Here is a 13354-nt window from a genome sequence, read left to right as displayed (position 1 = left end):
TTCTAAAACAGTAAAATGCAGCTTTTATTACTCTTGGTCTATAGTACAGCTTGAAATCAGGGATGGACATAAATGTGGGATAATTTTTATTGTACAGGATTTTCTTAGAAATTTGGATATATATATATATGTCTATGCATGGTACTCTGTGCTTTACTGTTAAAATGACATTAAATACTACCCAAAGAAAATTTCTTCCTAAAATCCATTTTGGTTTTTCAAATGGCTCACTTTGGTCTTTCTTATGCTTGGTAAAACAACAAAGCAGAGAATAACAGTAAAACATATACAACTGAATGGGCTCTTTCTTTCTTTTTTTTTTCCATTCATCTTTTATTTAATTTTTTTAATTTTTTTAAAATTTTTTTCTTTACTAATTTATTCTTGTTACATTTCAATGGTTATCCCATCCCTTGTATCCTCCCATTCTTCCCTCTTTCCTCTTTTCCCCTTATTCCCCTCCCCTATGACTGTTCCTGAGGGGGATTACCTCCCCCTGTATATGCTCATAGGGTATCAAGTCTCTTCTTGGTGACCTGCTGTCCTTCCTCTGAGTGCCACCAGGTCTCCCCCTCCAGGGGACATGGTCAAAGGTGAGGCCCCCGAGTATGTGAGAAAGTCATATCCCACTCTCCACTCTTGCTTTCTTTCTTTCTGGTCGGACATAATTTTCCAGTAGAATTTGAACTTATTGTATCATCTGCTATCATACAATTTATCTCATCTATCTATCTATCTATCTATCTATCTATCTATCTATCTATCATCTATCTATGTATTTATATCCATCTATCTATCTATCATCTATTTATTTAATGTTTTATGATGCCATGTTAACCTCAAATTCCTAAGAAAGTCTATTGCTTCAGTCTCTGAAATACCTGGGACCACAAGCCTGAACCACTCTATCTCAATTTAATTTTAACTTTTTCTATTTTCAGTTTCCTATTTTTGTACTTTAATATTATACAGAGAGAGAGAGAGAGAGAGAGAGAGAGAGAGAGAGAGAGAGAGAGAGAGAAAGAGAGAGAGACTTTTATATTTATCTACAATTTGTTGACTTAGCTCCTTCTTTAGATGTTCTTTGGTTGTGGAGACACCATTCTGCTTTAGGGATTCATTAATTAATATGTATCTCTGTTTCATATAGGAAACATTATTAACTTCTAAAATTCAATAAAGAACAAAGTTACAGTCAGTGTGATGTTAAATTCAAATCAACAACTCATTAGGACTAAGAACTGAATAGTGTATAAAACAGTGGGAGGACTTTGTGGATGTCTTGTAAGGAACAGTAAGCCAAGGTATCTAGAACAAACTTTCAAAGGCTGGAGCTGCCTGTAATATGTTTTAAAATGTTAAAGACATGATCTAGTTGACAGACTTGGTGAAAAAGAGTGGGATCAGAACTCGAAGTTAGTGTTGGTGGTAAAAGAGACGGTAACGCATAGCCACGATGGCTTTTGAAATGGCTTTAGATTTTATTCTATGTGACTCACTTCCCACTAGAAGACTTTAGGAAATTAAATAGTTTTCTCTGTGTTTTAAAGGGCTTTCTCGACTTCTATGATAAGAGCAGCCTAACCTGGCTGTGGCAGCTCAGTGGTAGTATGCCAGTTCAACATGTGTGAAGCTATGGGATTAAACCTTAGCACTGCACCAACACAACAGTAAAAACACCAAGACCCACCACCACCACCACCATCACCACCACCACTACCATCACCACCACCGCCACTGCCACCACCATCACCACCATCATCACCACCACCACCACCAAAACCAACAGTTCTACAGCTTAGGATCAAAATTGGCAAATGTAGAAGTGTAGCGCCTCACTTAAAAGATCGGTGAGAAGAAGAGCATGTAAAGTGGCAATGCATCTCAACAGGGGTGATGAGAATGAGACATTGAGCACTATGGTGAAATGAATATCGAACTGGCAAGACAGCATCCTTATAAAGCAAAATGTTTATTTAAAGAGAAATATTAAATAGGCATCTAGCATTCAAGATTGGCACTCCTAAGCATGATCTGTAGTGTGTGTATTGGTGTGTATGTGTGTGTGTGTGTGTGTGTGTGTGTGTGTGTGTGTGTGTTACATGTCTTTGACATGTGTTGTTCAATACCACAAAGTGGAGACAAGTGACAAGCACTGAGATACAACACCAGAAGAGTTAACTGAAAAGTGGAGATGTGAATACATGGAAGTGAGAAGAAATAATGAGGGAAGGTGACAGGAAAACCAAGGGAATGTGTTCTCTCTCAAGCTAAATATAGAATATCAGAGGAAGAAGTGATCAGACATGTGAAATCTTACAAGTCAGTCAGTTGAGAAGAATTCTGAAATTTTGTATTTAATTTAGCAACAGACAACATTTGATGACTTGATCAGTGCAGCGTGGGAAGTGTGGTGCGAGAAAGACAGGTTGAGATGACTTGAGGAGAGAAAGATGTGAGCAAAAAAGAGAATTAGAAATTGGGAATTCAAGCAATCTATAACCATCCCCCTTCAAATGAGACCAAAACATCACAGGAAATTGGATAACAAAAATTAGTTTGGGGAAGTATGCTTTTACATTAATAAGAATTATCTATAGAGAGTAGAAAATAATGAGCCAGACAGTAGAGGAGGGGACATGACTTCAGTGATAGTAGAGTTAGGGATAAGTGATCCCATTCATGGCACAATGTAACTATTGAAAAATAGAGAGTAATAAGAAAAAGCATCACTGTTCAACCTCTTCATAAAGATCATTAAAAATTAAACAGTGCTCATCTCAAAGGTGTAAGTGGTAGCTAATTATAGAAGCAAACATGAGTGACCATGGCCCTAATTCTATTTTCTAACATATCATCCCTCTTATGTATTTTGTACATGGGAACAGAAAAAAGAAAATCACTAATTAATACAATTTTAAGTGGAATAAATAAATAGACAAGTTATAGCAGCATGGGAGATATCTGTTTTAGATGACAAATATTATCTGGCCTCATTCTTAACTTTTGGGTTAGTAGAAATGAGGAGCCTGCTAAATTAATATATTTCAAAAGATTTCATTGAATAGTCACATGGATAGCAGATAAGTCCTTAAGGTAGACAAGAAATGGCTAATTAAGAGGCCCAAGATAGTCCGAGGTAAATTTTCACTGGGCTCTGGCTTTGCAGCATTCCAATCTGTCCACACTCTTTGAGTTTCTAAGTAATCCATCACCATAGCAGAAGCTTCAATGGGAGATGTGGCTTCCTGCCTGGAGATTCATTTGCAATAAACAAACATGACAAACCATGTAGATTAATAAAAAACAATGTCTTTTCTTATCATAACTCAGGAAGCTAAAAGTCTGACATGGATGGTGTTCTGTAAGGTCCTCTCTTGAGTATAGAAGCTGTTCCTTACTCTGCATTCACAATCTCTTCCCTCTGTGCAGGCTCATGTCTATAAATTCTTCTTGTTAAGTGCACCAGTCCTATTGATCAAAGCCAGCCCATATGACACAACTGCATCCCGATACCATCCTATTCTCAAGTTGGGGCTTGAATTTAAATACACGAGTTAGCATAAAAGATAATATCCAACCAACAGCTAGGGTATATCAGCCATGACCTACTTTGTTGATTTTTTTGAGGGACCTATATTCATCTGAAATGGAACAGAAAGAAGGCATGTAGGAAGATGTTCATAAAATTGAAGATGTTGCTGAGAAGTAATTAAAACAGTCCTCTTAGCCTCAATATAGACAAATGTGTGGACTGGGAATCATCATCCCAGTGGTCCGTGGTTGTTGTGAAAGTTATGACCATGAAGTGTGAAGCATCCTCTAGGATATACATCAAACAATGAAAGATCAAAAGTTGGGATGTCGTATATAACCTCTCTTCCACAAATGGGCTTTGATAACTCAACAGTAACCCCCATTCACCAGAACAAAATTATATAAAATATGGAAAATAACCTGAGCAGGAACATATCTGAGAGGTTACATATTGTGTGGAAACCTGGCTTCAAAGAACAGGCTCAAGTAAACCATAATTATGTAAGCAAGAGACCCAGCAGACAACAGGCCAGGTAACTTTGCAGAGAATGACTGAAGTAGCTCTCCATGGAAATGAAAGAAGCATTTAAGTAACTACACATACAGATTATTTTTTTCGTTTATTTGCTGAATCATTTTACAGCCCAGGCCCCTTTCTCCTCTCTTTCCAGTCCTACCCTCCCACTCCTTCCCCTCATTCCTCCCTCTCCTTTTTTTCAGAGAAAGGGAGGCCCCAAAGGGCTACAAACACACACAGGCACATCGAATCACAGCAGGACTAAGAGCATCCTCTCCTACTGAGGCCACACAAGGCATCCTAGCTGGAGAAAGGGATCTAAAGGCAAAAACCAGTCAGAAAGAGGCCTACTCCCACTGCTAGGGTACCCATGTGATGACAAAGGTGTACATCTGCTAAATATGTACAGCTAGGGGGCTAGGTCCAGCCCATGTAACCTCTTTACTAGGTGTCAGTCTCTGTAAGCCCCTGGGACTCCAGGTTAGTTTATGCTGTAGGTCCTCTTGTGGTGTCCTTGACCTCTCTGGCTCCCTCTATCCTTCCTCACACTCTTCCACAAAACTCTTTGAGCCCGGCCTATTGTTGGGCTCTGGGTCTCAGCATCAGCCCTTCCATCAGGTGCTGAAAGAAGCTTCTCAGAAAACAGTTATGCTAGGCTCATGTCTGCAAGCATAACAGAGTATCATTACTACTTTCAGTACTTGGCTCTCTCCCATGGCATAAGTCTCAGATTGGGCTAGTCATCGGTTTGCCATTCCCTCAATCTCTGCTGCGTATTTAGCTCTACAATTCTGGTAGGCAAGACAAATTTGGGGTCAAAGGTTTTATGGGGCGGTGGTGTCCCCTCCCTCCTTTGAAGGTTCCATCTGGCTACAAGGGGTGCCATGTTCAGGCTCTATATACGCTGCTACTAGGAACCTTATCTAGAGTCAGCACTATAGACTCATGAGAGTTTCCTTGGTCCCAGAGATGACCCCCAATGATTTTATCCTGAGTGAGGTAACCCAGGCCCTAAAAGGCATACATCAATGGGATGTGCTCACTTAAAAGTTGATGTTAGCCGTAAAGTACAGGATAACCATGCTACGATCCACAGACCCAAAGTAGCCAAGGAGGGGGCAAGGTAGGATCCTTAACTCTCACTCAGAAGAGGAAATAAAAGACACATCTGAAATAGATGGAGGGAGGGATCTGCGTGGGAGAGGGGTCAGGGGGGATAAGAGGGTGGGGGTCAGGAAAGGAAAATATACAGATTATTAAATAAAATATATATACTGGCCTGAAGAGGAGGCTGAACAGCTAAGAGTGAATATTGTTCCTGCAGAACACTGGGTTTCATTCACAGCACCCAGCTTGGATGGCTTAAAACTGTCTGTGACTACAATTCTAAGGGCCCATCTGCCTTCTTCGCAAACACACACACACACACACACACACACACACACACACACACCACACTTTGGTATTTTTAAATAATATATATTTATAGAAAACTTGCCACAAGTTATATGTAGTATAATAATGGACAAAGGAAAAGTGGACAAGAAAGTGGGATTGCTGAGAAATCTTGGGATTGAGTAGCTGTGGACACTATATTTTTTCTTGCCACCAGGCAATAATTGAGTGCTATGCCATGTAAATCAAATTATTGAATGCTACATTTCCTGAAAAGCATATGCTTAATATTTGACTTAATCTGCTGTTTTTATAATTCTCACCTTATATTTTAATGTAGGACCTGATTTGTCAAGAGAGAGAGTCAATGTCAGCACTGGCATTTAGTTTGTATCCTGTAGACTCTGATTTCCCGTGATTCCATAGGTATTTATTTTAGTTCTGTTCTATATGCTATTTGCTAACCTTGTTAAATCAATATGTGTAATCTGACCCTCTTTCCTGAAATATCTATTATAGACATAAGAAACTTCATTCCACTGGGCATGGTGGCACACTCACTCCTTTAATCCTATCACTTGGGAGATAGAGGCATATGGATCCCTGAGTTTTAAGCTAATCTGATCTACAGAATAAGTTCTATGACATCCACGGCTACACATGGAAACCCTGTTTCAAAATAAATGAAACCCAAACAAACACACAAACTTCATTTGATGAACAAACTTTGTTCTACTTAATATTAAATGTATTTTCAAGCTAAAATATTGTCTCACAGAAGAACCAGAGCTGAGCTTCTGGATGCAATCACAGTGGACAGAGATGGGCTCTAGAATCTTAGGAGATGTCTACACAGAATCTGTGAGTAATAGAATCCAAAGCTGCCATCTTGTGGGGTGCCTCAGAAGCTAGTGTGGAAGGTGTCCAGGAATCTGGACAGCTCTGCCATGACAAGATGTCTTTCACCTTGCCGATGACATAGTGATGAAGAGGGGTCTTTTTACAAAAAAATAACATTGAGGAAATTGAGAGTGCAACCAATACATTAGCATCAGGAGTTTCTAGAACTGTTTATTTTGTCTATTCCTTGTATGCTAAAAAGATGTTAATATGAATGTTGAGTGATGGACTACTGTCTACCTGGATTATTATTTGGGATGTTCCAATAGTTTGAAATTTAGTAAGATGATTAAATGCACCAACAAAATATGATAGTGCTCAGGATCATATCTGCTGAATCCATCAAAGACTTGATACATTTATTCACAGCATCATCCTAAGCAAGTCTTATGTAGGAAAATCTTCTTTGAAGATTTCTGCTCCTTCCAGAATAGTAAAACTTTTGGCTTTCCCAATTAAAAAGTAAATGATTTTTACTGTGATCAGTATCATTGCTTTATTTATTTGACTCATAAACCACTTTAACTTATTACCTCATGATTTCAAATATATACAGAAATGTATGTCAAAATGAATCTTCCTTACAGATCCAATGCTAGCAAATTCATCCTTCACTGCAAAAAAACTTTTCCTATTTCTTTTATACAGCTTATATAGAAACACCCCTAGCAGAGTAGCTGGATAAATGATATTTTTATCTGCACACATTACAGAGTCCTCTGTTTGTTTTCTATAAGAAAAAGGCGAATTCAAAGAGACTGCAGGGCTCACTGTCAGGGAGTTTATAGAACAGAGAATCAAGTGGCAGATAGATGAAAGAAGTGAAGCAAAACATGATCCTCTGTGTGTGTGTGTGTGTGTGTGTGTGTGTGTGCGCACATGCATGTGTGTACATGTGTATGTTCATGTGTGTGTGTGCCTGTGTGTGCACACATGTGTGTGCGTGTGTGTATGCGTGCAATGTTTCCTGGAGATATTTTATGGGGTTTCTCAAAGATTTGGGAAAGAGCACAGTTTTTCACAGTGACACCTTCAGAACCACCTTCATTGTGAGGTCATCCTCACTACCATTATGAGTCACTGATTACTTTCTCAGATGTCTAAAATTATTTAGATCACTTTTGTGGCACTTAAGACTTTAACAGAAAAGTCTGAGGAAGATGTAGAAATAATATTGATGGAGAAGGTATTGTATAATTAATAAGAATATTACTGGTAATATTGGTAAGAATTCAGTATTGTATTATCAGTAATACTAATGACCCAGGACATGTGGATGATTAGGGAGGCTTCATGGGGATATATAAAATGTGAATGTTGGCAGAACGGATGTAGAGGCTGATTGTAATTCTAATACATGTATAAGAAGTAGGAAAATAAAATTTATCTCATACTGTAAATGTTCATTTAAAGTTTCATTACTTGAAGAAATTAGACTTATTTTGTTAAGTGAAATAATACCCATTTGCCAATATACTACTGTAGATAGCCAATCTTTAAATACCTTTTTAGTATAAAATCTTTTCACCACTGTCTTCTTCAAAAACATCCATCAATTTATTCCAGTTTCAGGAGAGATTTTAATATGATTTTATGTTCTCTAAGCAACCTCTACAATCTTGTCCTTAGCTTGAATGATTATTTGCTTTTGATTTTTGAGTTGCAGTTAGATACTAAATAATATTGCTTTTCTACGCAGTCATGAAGATAAAACTGAGTTTATTTCCCTGGCAGAAAACAAAAGCTCTCACACAGAGGCAGGTTATCAAGCAGCATGAATCTGTACAGATTAATCTTTTGCTTTGTTTCATGTTTCCACAAAAGAACTTTTATATTTTAATCTTTATGAACAGTACTTGTTGTTTATTATGCTAATTAATCATATATTTCTAGATCACATTATAACATCCTACAAATTTATAGATAATATTATTGGAAAAGATGATGGAAGACACACTTTTCTCTGTGTCAAAACAAGTATAACAGGAAGAAATCTGCTGTCTTTTTAATAAAAATGAATATTCCATGAATGTTCTCATATGCCATTTCTTATTTTTAATAACACTTAATGTTATTAAATCACTTTTATAAAACAGTGAGTAATATTCAAAAGCATGTATGGATCAATTTTTCTATGTTGAATGCAATGATTTAAATGATTTTACAAAATTTGTTTCTTCTTACTTACTAGTACAAGTAGTTTTCAGTTTTCAGACAAGTTCACACAGTGATACCGTAGATATTGTTGCAATATTTTCTTTTACCTTTATTTCCAATAAGGGATCTTTTTCCCCTTATATATTTTCTTTTTTCTTTCTCTTTTTTTTTTCTTTTTCTGTGATTTAGGGACTCTCTTTTGATATAAACTAGCTATTGAATTTCACCCAAATTAGGTGATCTCTGATCATCTTTTCTGTAGAAATAGGTTATGTCATTTACTTAAATTATCTCAGATATGAATTCAGAGATGTTTCCATAGCAAACAGACCAATACCAGCACACCGGTACCCAAGGTGCACCAGAGCGAGGATGCATTCCTTCATCTCCCCATCCTTCTCCAATTCCTCTCACCATTGTTTCCACACTGTAGGACTCAGGGCTACAGTACTGTTCTCTAGGCTGGCTCCAGTTCTGTATACTTTCCTTCTCATTTATTGTGGCACGAGCAATGACAATTATTTCTCCTTCTGTTCTCACTCATCTTTGCCGTCCTCTCATTCTCCTTATCTTCCTTTTAGCAATTTTAAAGAAAAGAAATCAACATTTTCACATTCTATCTAGTGGGTGGATGATGCTTTGCTGTAAGTTTTGAAGACAAACCTGTTAGTCTTCAGTTGGAAGATTTTCTGTTTGGTGTGATAACTTTTATATTCTTACAATAATATGTTACAAACTATGGTACCAAAATTTTAAGATGTTAATTTCACATATTAATTTGTTCCATGAGCAGTTTCATAAACATGTTTAAACCCTGCTTATTGTAGATTTCTGTATGATATCAAGTAGCCCATTTTGATTTTTGACCCAGTTTTATCATCACATTGTCCAATATTTTGGTCATAATATAGACAAAATATATAACAAAACCATTTATTTTGTGCATGTTAGGATGATTTTATTCTCCTCTTATCTGACAGCACACATATTTATTTTTAGCTAATATCCAAAAACATAAAGCACTGAAGAAATTAGACACCAACAAATCAAATAACCCAATTAAAACTGGGGTACAGAGCTAAACTGAGAATTCCCAGCAGAGGAATCTCTAATGGCCGAGAAACACTTAAAGAAATGTTCCACACCCTTAGTCATCAGGGAAATGCCAATCAAAACAACTGTTACATTCCGTTTTACATCCATTAAAATGGCTAAGATCAAAAACTCAAGTAACAGTACATGCTGGCGAGGATAGGGAGCAAAGCGAACACTCCATTGCTGTTGGTGATTTCAAATCTGAACCTAGCTAGAGATGCTGAGTCCACAGAAAGGATGTGGTCCATGGGTCTGAGGTTCTCAGGCCACAGGCAGGATGCAGTCGATGGGTCTGAGGCAGAGATGTAGAAGAGAACATGCCATCGGCTCCCATTTTTTCATATTAGTTTTAAGAGAATAAAATTTTGCTTCACACAGTACTTTTTTGCACATATAACTTCAAACATGTTTTCCTCAGATATTTTAAGGAGAGTTGCAGAAATAGGAATTAATCATTTCAGTAAAAGTTTAAGCATTACTTTTCAATCTACTGTTTATTATCCAAGTCATGCCAGTATATTGCCCAAAGAAAACACAGCCCCAAGGTCCAATAGATTGGAGAAATGTTCAATGAGTCTTTTATTCTCGTAGAGTACAATACTTAATTGAACGCAGTAATCCTAAGAAAGGGAGTTGGTATGACTTAGACTTTTATAAAATACATTTGCTTACAAAACCTATTCATCATCCAATATAGTTTTTGGTATATATCTTATAAGGAGCCTGGTTTGGGAAATGATTTTAAGAATGTCATTGTTTTTATACCCTATTTCTGTGTTGCTCAACCATCAGTATCAGTGAAGCTCCCAGGAAACTTACTGAAACAGAAGCTATTTCTGTGTCTGTCTGAGCACTGGGTCCCTGGTGGTGCAGGTTGCTGGGCTGGGACCCACAGTGCCAGGCGCACAGCGCTGCTACAGCACCACTCCGCAGCAGTGGCAGGACTTATCCAAGTAGAGGCGGGCAAATCCTTTTGCCTCAGCAACTTCAGCTGCTTAGGCTGATAAAGTGAAACAAATTGTTACAGTGAATTCTGACTCCTTCAGCCTCACCTGACATCATCATCATCATCATCATCATCATCATCATCATCATCATCATCATCATCATAAAATGCAAGTTAAGATGAGAGAAAATTCCCTTCCCATTTACAATTAACAAAATCATTGAGTACAAGAGAATAGTCTACAAACCCAAATATAAGGCACATCTGTGAAAACTGGTCAAATATGGAATGGGATTGCAGCTGGGAATCGTTGAAGAGAGGGAAATGTCTGCATAGCCCCAAGCTTAGTGACCTGAGGTCAGAGAGCACAGAGGGTTCAATACCAGGTCCACTTTTAGGAATCCTAAAGGAGAATGAATACTGTGTCTGACCCATGTAGAATTTACATCAACCTATTGAACTGGCCCATGCTTCTAGAATCTGATGGCATCAGTAGTACATATTCCCTCAGATCATCAGGGACATCATCATGGGACAAAAGTCAAACCAGATGGCTTTGGTTCAAGTCTATTAGGAGTAATTACACAACAACAAGCCTCAGCAGAAGAAGGTTCTAGATGATTGCTCTTGGATCCAAGTCCGAGGTTAGCGCAGGATGGGTAAGCTCACATGGTAGTGTCTGAGAGAAGATATTGCAGAGGAGGAGCACTACGTAGGATGCTTTTGGAGTGTGGCAAGGTCGAACTGCTACCCTTCCCCCAGACATGTGCTACTGAGCTTGGGGTTTAGAGAAGGGGAAATCAAGTTTATCCAGACACCATGCTGCTGCTTCTTTTTCACCTTGAATTGGACCACTGGCTTCTTAATCTAACTTGAATCTGTATTCAATTTTTAAGTCACCACTATACTAGTTGTACGGTTCTCTCTGTTGTAATTATAGACAGGAAAAGCTGCATTCTTGTGGGAATCTATTCAGAAGCACTGAAAAAAGAAAAAAAAAGCCTGCTGAGTAAACTTAATCCCATTACTGTGGACACAACATAGGACTGCGTTTGTTTATGCTGGGAGTTAGGAATGTCTGTCTTCACAGAGGATAAGCACAAATCCATTCTCCCCCTACTGATGTTGGCAGTCACTTCTCTCTGCGGTCAGCCTCTGGTCTTCACCTCTATTGTGCTTAGTATAATCAACACGAGTGATGTTGTCCATCAGGGTAGGTAGGTGAATGTTAGAATACCTCTCTTTGCAAAATTAATCATTTTTTCAATAGGAAATATTTCCAGGCAGACAATTCACTTTTGTGCAAAAATTTTGTTTGTTTTCCTTCCTTTCCCTTTTTAAACTTGGGTTATTTATTATTCTTATTATTCTCATTCTTCTTATTATTATTACATTCTTTTCTTTTTGAGATGTTAAATCATTTTGGTAACATTTGTAAGAAAGACTACACATATATGAACTTAGATATGTAAAAATGTATCATTGTGTGTCACTGTCATAATTCTTCATTGCTTTTTGGAATTTTTAAATTCAGGGTTAGCCCAAGGAAAGGAGAGCAAGAAAAGCCTAGTAACAATCATATGGTTTGCTTTCTATTTGACCATGTGTGTTCCATCATTAAGTGCTAACTAAACCCTATTCATTAAGCACACACAAAAATAGTGATAAAGGTAAGTTGAAGATACACTGTTGGCTCCTCTTCCAGCAGTATATCATGTTTATTTCATGTTGCATGGCCATTTCTGTCTCTACCACTTTACTGTTCATGAACTAAAATATTGTTCGTTCTATTTGACTGCCTGAAATACCATCAATCACTTAGGGTACTTTTTATGAATCAGCAAGTGTGTGGGTATTTTATGCATAAGTATATTAGTTTGTACTTTTAATGGCTATTCATATATGTAAAATTAAGTCCTCAAGACATCAGTCAATCTACGACAGAGGTCGGCTCCTACAGAGTGAAGGGCAAGCCGACTCCGAGCCCAGCAAACTTCATTACGAGGCCTGCACATGCAGACATACGACAGAGTAGAACATAAACATTTGATATCTGCATGGAGTTCACTGTGTTCCAGGGTGAAATATAAATTCTCTGATGGTTTTTCTCTATTTACAATGCTATTACAAAGATTATACTATTATTTTTATCTTTTGCCAGTTATTTACAATAAATGAAAATATCTCAAGAGGTATCATTAAACTATATAGACTCCCCTAGATTAAAAGAAAATGTGCTATGATTTTATTTCTAATTCTTTTTGGGGAATGGGGATTTGAAGTGCCTTGGGTTTTATGGATCTCCCATATATGTACATAAAGTTAATTCTCTGTCCCAAGAGTAACACAGACATAAAAAGGCCAATTACAATTTTATGAATAAGAAATATAAGATCTAGGTTTTCGATTTCTCCATTGCTGCCTTCTAAATAACGGTATGATTTCCAGGAAGCACTTTCATCCTTTCTGACACAGAACAGCTAGCAAATTTCAAAAGAGAAAGTCAAGCCAGACGCAGTGTGAGGCCTGGTACAACACAAGACATGTGAAGATACAGTCCAAGCTGGTGCCTTGATTTTATGAAAACTCAGAAGACAATTTGAAGGCAGCTTTTGAGACTCTAGAGACAGAGGGGCAGATGGAGCTCTGAATTAAGTGACTGTGTATTTTGAGATTTGAAATGAGCCCTGGTCCCAATTGTATATTTTCAGTGATTATGAACTAATTGGATGTGGTAATTGATTATTAAAGGACTTGTATGCTTAAAGTTTTAAAGTTCTTAAGTCATAATTTAAATGTTGCTAATA

The 13354-nt window shown here is 37.5% G+C and overlaps 1 protein-coding gene and 1 long non-coding RNA gene across 6 annotated transcripts in view; both read left to right on the top strand.

Moving 5' to 3' along the window:
* Positions 1–13354, top strand: part of GPC5 (glypican 5) — a 1329555-nt gene that overhangs the window by 563036 nt on the left and 753165 nt on the right. The window lies entirely within an intron of this gene.
* On the top strand, positions 7443–13292 carry LOC311589228. Its single transcript, XR_014776460.1, has 4 exons — positions 7443–7535; positions 9088–9150; positions 12082–12217; positions 12996–13292. It is a non-coding gene; the product is annotated as an uncharacterized lncRNA (long non-coding RNA).

This window comes from Acomys minous, assembly GCF_964271855.1.
Source record: "Acomys minous genome assembly, chromosome: 18".
NCBI lineage: Eukaryota > Metazoa > Chordata > Mammalia > Rodentia > Muridae > Acomys > Acomys minous.
This window is presented reverse-complemented; position numbering and strand designations above follow the sequence as displayed.